The following is a 7,325-nucleotide window of genomic DNA, read 5'->3' as shown; positions in this document are numbered from 1 at the left end:
TTTATACATTTTTAAAAATTATTATTTAATTTCTTGCAATGCTGACTTGTAGAACAAGTATTCTTAATGTGATTTTTTTTATTAATTAGCAAGTCTGTATTATTTCTGAAGCTGTGGAAGACACCTTAGTTCTGGTTTGCCTTTTGTGCTTCATTGTTGTGTTATTCAGATAACTGATTAATGGTTTTAAGTGCACTAATGCAGAGGGTCCTAGAATCCACACAGATACCCCAAGTTGGGAATATTTGTGCTACTCTATCAAAATTGCTAAACTGATTTTCTTTCTTTTTATTGTAGCTCCATCACCATCATCTTGGTTTACCCTGGCCACTTGCAAAGACAGTGTCTGGTGATAAGGGGAAGAAAACACTAAAGGGCCGGGGAATTCCTGACTAGTGGACAAAGGAAAGAAAGCTCTGAAAATCCAGGGAGTGCTTGCTGAGTGAATAAAGAGATAATCAAGATAGGGGAAGTATGCCCTAAAGGACCATTAAGTGCCGGATGAGGAAGGTGACAACGATTTCAGAACTAATTGTAACAACAACCACCCATTCCTGGGAAAAATGAATATGTATAAACATTTAATGTATAAAAACTGTGAAGTTTTTGTCCCTGGGAGCACAAGTTTGGTGGAGCTATCCACCTTGTGCCCAGCGCTGAATAAACAAATACCTGCTACTCAGAGATACAAGTCTGTGAGTAGTTCTTTTCCAGCCTTTTCTCGGCATCAATACCTGAATTCTCAGCCTGTTGTAATTTCTTTTAATCGAACTAAATATGACCGTGACTTTGAACCAAAGAGTTTGTTTCATCATTTTTCCAATTTGGATGGTCAGAGATTTGACAGACTCAAAGACATCAAGTTTGATGCTTGAAATGATTTTTCTCTTTTCATTGTTGTATTGCTGCATTGCTCGTACTTGTGTCTACCACAGAACACTTTATAAATAACCTTCTAGCTTAGGCAACAGCCCAGGGCCTGTATCATTTTAAGTTTATCCTAAGTGACTCACTTTAAATAACAGATCTGACAGCCAGAGCACATCTACCTTTCAGCATGTTTATTTTCTCCTCTGAAAAATCTTTCACTTTTGAACCCTTTTCTGGAAACTTAATATTTAAGTGTAAGCAGTCTGTTTTCTAACAGTGGCTGGTCCTAGTAGCTTAGCTAGTGGATGCAGTCAACTGGAAAAGTTACATAGGTTGCACTTCTGTAAATATAATTATGATGACAGTATTATATGTAGGTTTCAGATTTAGGATCTAGTTTCTTAACAGTAAAGAACATATTGCAGATGGGACCAGAATTAGTCCTAAAATTTGATAGTTTTTTTAAAAAGTAGTAATTGGCTGGTCCTAGTAGCTTAGCTAGTGGATGCAGTCAACTGGAAAAGTTACATAGGTTGCACTTCTGTAAATATAATTATGATGACAGTATTATATGTAGGTTTCAGATTTAGGATCTAGTTTCTTAACAGTAAAGAACATATTGCAGATGGGACCAGAATTAGTCCTAAAATTTGATAGTTTTTTTAAAAAGTAGTAATAGTTTCTTATGGGGAAAAACTTTTCCCTGTATTACTGGTAAGGTAAGGTGCAGCATTATGCTATTACTTGAAAACCCAATTAACCTGTATCCTACAGGCACTTCCACTATTTTGGAACAAAAAGAGTAAGTAATATAAAGTATACAAGTTTTGTTTTGAAGAGTCTTAATAATAGGAGAGAGATATGGCTTGGCTTAGTAATTCCCATTTACAACTGCATCTCAATTAGGAAACATCATAAAGGGCATATTAAGTAAGATGAGGTATATAAATAATAATGGTGAGACTGAATGCTTGAGTTGGCTTTGTTTTATCTCTGCTAGAAAAGTGTACATCCAGCTATAGAAAATATACAAAACAAGAAATCATTTATGTACAAAAATCCCATTAGTTTGGCTGAAATATTATAACTTCATTTTCAGTTCTTTGTTCTTGGATTTTCTAAAATTGAGATTAAAATAACTAGGGATGTAAGACCAGACATCCATCCAGCACACTGACCCTGAGTTCAGAGTTAAACAGCAAGAACAAATTACATACTCTTATTGATCTGGAACTTGGCATACTTAGTACATTTTAAGGTTCTCAACATTTAGGATAAGCTCAAGGTTTTAACTTATCTGACACCTACGTTTTACTCAGATTAACTGTACTGGAGGCTGGTCACTGAACCATGCCAAATGATTCTAATAACTGTATTGATTCATACCACTGATTAAGATTCTCTTCACATTTTGATCTATTGTAGACAAGGAGACTATAGTAAACCCACTTTTTCTTTATTTTAAAAATGATACCATGCATACCGAATGAATTTTTGACACTAACAGTGAAGATCAGGACACATGTGAAAACTGCACCCTGTTCACCATTCAGCAGTTTAAAGACTCAATGACTGAAACCTCCTTCTTTAATAAAAGGCTGAAACTAGCATTGCTTTCCAAAAGGTATGCCTAAGCATTCTGAAAGAAAAGCTACAAAACTCTGAAAACCAGCTGCATACTTAAGGGAGGATAAAAATCAACCTTTCCTCATCTTTTCTGAATATGTGAACTATTTGAGAGCTCCCCTGCATTTAGTATTTCTTCACTGTTTGCTAAATGTTTATAAACCATGCATTACATATAATCCATGACTTCATAAGAATGACAAGTTTTTGCTTTTCTGCTTTGTTGTAGACAGCACAGGAAAACACAAGGCACATACTGATCTTGGCATTTCTAATTCTTCATTTAAAACTAATTGATTTCATTGACATACTTAAGGATTGGTGTTGGGAAAGGTGAAGGTTCTGCGCGGGGAAGCAAGCGGCTGACTCCGTGTGGGTAATACAGCAAGCTCCATCTTTATTGTCCGACAGGCTCTTTTTTACACAGTGCAGAAGCAGGCGTACAATTATCCATCACTTTTAATTGGCTAGGCTCTAAAGATAGCATTCAGCTACTCCCCTCACTCACAGCTGCAGCTGTGAGGCTTATCTCCTGCTTTCCCAGACTGTTTGTCTCGAACATGTTTGTTTCACCCTCAAGGACGACTTACCCCTGCCATCTGCCATCTGCCCAGCTGAGTTACTCTCTATCTATATATAAGTTACTATCTCCAGAGCCTTGCTTGTACACACTGCCCATTCCCTGGGGACTGTGGCCTAGCTCTTTCTGGCCTTCCCCAGGATTATATCCCTGCTCTCTTAGCCATTCTCCAACAGATTGGGGGTTTTAAACATATTTATTTTTCCTTAACCCATGAGATGTAGGAATTATGCCCAACAATCAAAACCATTCTGAAAGCAAATACACAGTCTTATTACTGCCAATCCTTTCCTCTTAACTTACAAAATAATGTCTTAAGAAAATGTCAGTCCTAAAATTTTATCCAAAAGCAGAGATATCTGTACATAAACAAAATAATCCAACTTGTTAGGAGACCACCTACAGAAAAGCAGGGGGGACACAAGCTAAGCATGCTGTATGTTCCACTGTATATACATGTGGGGAGTGGCCTGGCTGCATTCAGCAAGGCTCCAGCATGTCTGGGCTAGTCAGGGGATGTGTTAGGACTTGTTGCCTGAGGGCCTTGGGAGGAGTAGGTGTGGAGATGGGACCCGTGAACAGAAAGTGCCTGCGTGCTGGCTCACCAGCCCCGAGTTAGGAAGTTGCTGGGATGTTGCTGGGGTAAAACAACAAGTTGTGCCTTAGGTTGACCAATTGGTACACACCTAATGTTTAGAATAAGCCAATCAGCAGGGAATACGCTAAGCAAAGGGACTATAAGGATTTGTGAAAAACAACAATAAATGGACATGTTGCTTGCATCAAGCTGCGTCCTGTCTCTCCATCGTGGCATATACATATTTAAGAACAATTAGAATTAATTTAATGGAAGAGTTTTCCATCACAAAATTTAGCTCATCCCTTGTGCTCAACTAAAACCTGTGCTTTTCATGGACAGATGATCTGTGTGGCGAGACACCAAGCTCATGGGTCTACAAAACATGTGGAATAAATGTGCCTTTGATACTAGTTTTCACAAAGTTTTCTTGAGTTACTCAAGGAACGAAACATACATAAACCAGCCAGATATTGTAAAGTTCAAAGAAGGTCTGGTGGATATGGCCAAGTACTATTAGAACAATAATGCCCTGTGGTGCCCAAGGGAAACCACATAAAGAGGTGGCTAACCTAACATGATGGTATCTTATCATCACTGTGAAATCAAGCACCACTACGAACAGCTGGTTTTTTCCACACGGTGTGTATAATGTGCAGCACAGAGCCACGTACAGTCGAGCAAAACGGAATACAAAGAAGAACCACAGCCACATGGGACATGTGCTGTGCCAACTCTGTATTAGTTTACTACGGGTAACCCAGTTTAAGCTACTTCTGACTTGCAAATTGTACTACCCATACTAGAACACAGCATCTGTCACGGGGTTCCTGTTTTCTCCCAGTGTGCATATTGATACTGAGAAGTGGACTGAAAGCAGGAATTGAACAGTTAAAGCTGAAAGCATAAAGAGTAACTTTACTAATAGCACTATTTCAGCTTAATTAGCAAAATAGCAAAGATTGCATAGTACAGACAAGGAGCTTCACTAATGGTATTGTTTTGGCTTGGTTGGCAAAACAATGCACCTTATCTATAAGGCAGTAGAACTAACTAGACTCAAAACCTTGGCAGCAGGAGGAAAACTAAGACCATATAAGGCATGGATTGAAGAAACAAAATGTTCAAGATAAGAGACAAGGTCGGCAAGGCATGCAAAACTGTAGAAAGGGGTAAATGGTTGCATAATAAGGGTGTCCAAAGGGTACTGAGGAAGAGGAGGAACTTCATCTTCACGACCACCAAACGACCACCAGGACCATGGGACTGATGGCAGGAGGGAGGAGACGGAGGTGTATATGATAATAATTTCCGAGGACTAATTATAATAATAACCACCCATTCCTGTAAAGAATATGTATGAGCATCTAATGTATATAAACTGTGAAGTGTTTTTTCTCCTTGTTGGCACAACTTTGGCGGAGCCATCTCCCTTGCGCCCAGCGCTGAATAAACAAATCCCTGCTACTCAGAGATAACAAATCTCGGGAGTAGTTCTTTCCCAACCTCGGGAATGCCGCAGCCGCAGCCCCCAATCCTTGCCCCCTCCTTTTCACACAGCTCTGCCGAATCTGAGCGCAGAGCGGGCGGAGCAGGGACACAGCTCCCGGCAGGCCGCGGCGCTCCCGACAACCCTCGCGGCCTGAGGGCGGTGGCAGCGCTGGGAGAGAGCTCCGGAGAAGCTCCGCGGCCTCAGGTAGGGATGCTGGGCTAAGGGGTGAGCCCCCTCGGCTCTGGCGGAGCTGCTGCCCGCGGTAATTTCGGTCCTTTCTCCCTCAGCAGCGCCTGTCGGATCGTATCAGTGCGGCCTCGGCGCCGAGCAGTGCTGGGTGAGTCTCTCCACCGCCCGGCCCGGCCCGGCCTGGTGTTGGATCTTCGTTCCTGCCCACAGACGCGTGTGGTTTGTGCGTGAGTTTCTCTTCACTCCGCAGGGGGTCCCGTGAGGGACATCGGGGGCCCAGAACATCCCCTGCGGAGTGACGCGGTAGCCAGAAAATTCCATCGAGAAAGTCTAAGCTTTAGTAGTGGTTTCATAGGCCAAAAAGTTTGGGATCCTGTGGTTTAGTTAAAAGGGTATGAAAGCATCTTTTCAAGTAAAAGAAAAACCCATCGGCCGTTCGAGGTGTGTTTGTGACTTTGCATTTATTCATTTAGCTGCTGATGAGGATTTGTTGTGGTTTGGGTTCTTTTCCTTAATGGAAAGAGAAAGGTGATGGTAATGTTGTCTTTGTATTTTCGCCCTTTTTCTGGCATGTTCGTTGTTTCTTTTTTTGTTTGGTGTCTCTTGATTAGTGTTGCTGTTTAGTAAAGGCTGACAGGGTGCAAGATGCTTGGCACTCCTTGTAGTTAGGCAACCTATTCCAGTCACAGCATAACTCTTAATCCTTGATTGGAAGTAAAGACTTTTATACCTCAGCCAGAGACTGGTTAATTCTATCTCCATATTGGGAGCAGAGTGTGTATTTAGGGAAGCAAAAGAGACAGGATTATGTTTCATGAACGGGTAATATTGCTAAGAATAAAATTCATTATGGTTAAGTGTGAAACAATGATTTCTTAGTATCAGGGACTTGTGTGTAGGTGAAACGGGTGATCCACTGAGAATAACTGCCTCGCTACAATTTAAGCTTTCAGGAAATTCATCCTCCTGTGATAGAGAAAATAAAATAATCCATTGATGTTAGGATGCTTCTGTATAGGAACCTTTCTTTTTTATCCTCTTGGTCAGGTTAATAAGCTGTTAAGGCCAGTATAGCTATTTAATGTGCTTCAGCATTTTTGAATGCTCTCTTACAAAATCAACATAAAATACACCATTACATGTACTGATAGTGAAACCATGTCTAGGTTGTAAGTACGTAGTGTAAATAGTAAAGATTGCTGCAGAAGTAAAAGGGATTTTGCTTTGGGGTAGGCATGAAAACTTCCGCAATTGAAAAAAGAGCTAAAGGAATGGAAGTATTGACCGCGGACAAAATGAGGCAGTGTTTAAAATACAGCATGGCTTAGATCAAGTGAATTACTTTTCCTTTTGTTCTGCTTCACATCTAATCACATGATCAACATTGTATAAGTAGATCTTCTTTTAGTGGGAATAGATGTTTGTAGGTCTGGACCCAAACCTCATTTTAGCTTCCTAGTGCACAGTTTGTTCTACTCTGATAGGGGTATTAGGCATCCACATTTTTGATAACAATGTGCCATTTTACAGGCCTAATACAAAAACCGTGATGTGAAAGGCCTAATGGAATGTTATTTAAAATACCACAAGAAATTGTATACAGACCAAGCAGACTAAATAAGGACACATGTAGCAGAGCCTAAAGCTTGTCTTTTCAGCTTGTACCTCCCATGTGGCTCTTGTTTCATTTACTCTTTGAAGTTAACAGATATGCAGTTTCTGCTGTTATATTTCCAGAACACTGAGAGTGGTGATCAGTGTTATTTTAGAGAGACTATTTTTGCATCAGTGTCTTATGAGAAAACAAATCACAGTTTATGTAGCTACTCTAAATATAAAAGTCATTATTTTGTTATTGTTTCAGTGTAGCAGAAAAAATTAAATCCAAAAACCCAACCAAAGAAAAAAACCCCAAAACCAAACCAATAATAAAAAAGCAAAACAAAAACCAAACAAAAAAGCCCAAACAACAACAAAAACACCCCCAACCA

The sequence above is a fragment of the Acanthisitta chloris genome, unplaced genomic scaffold, assembly GCF_000695815.1.
Source record: "Acanthisitta chloris isolate BGI_N310 unplaced genomic scaffold, ASM69581v1 scaffold4753, whole genome shotgun sequence".
In the NCBI taxonomy this organism is placed as follows: Eukaryota; Metazoa; Chordata; class Aves; order Passeriformes; family Acanthisittidae; genus Acanthisitta; species Acanthisitta chloris.
Note: the sequence above shows the minus strand (reverse complement) of the source record.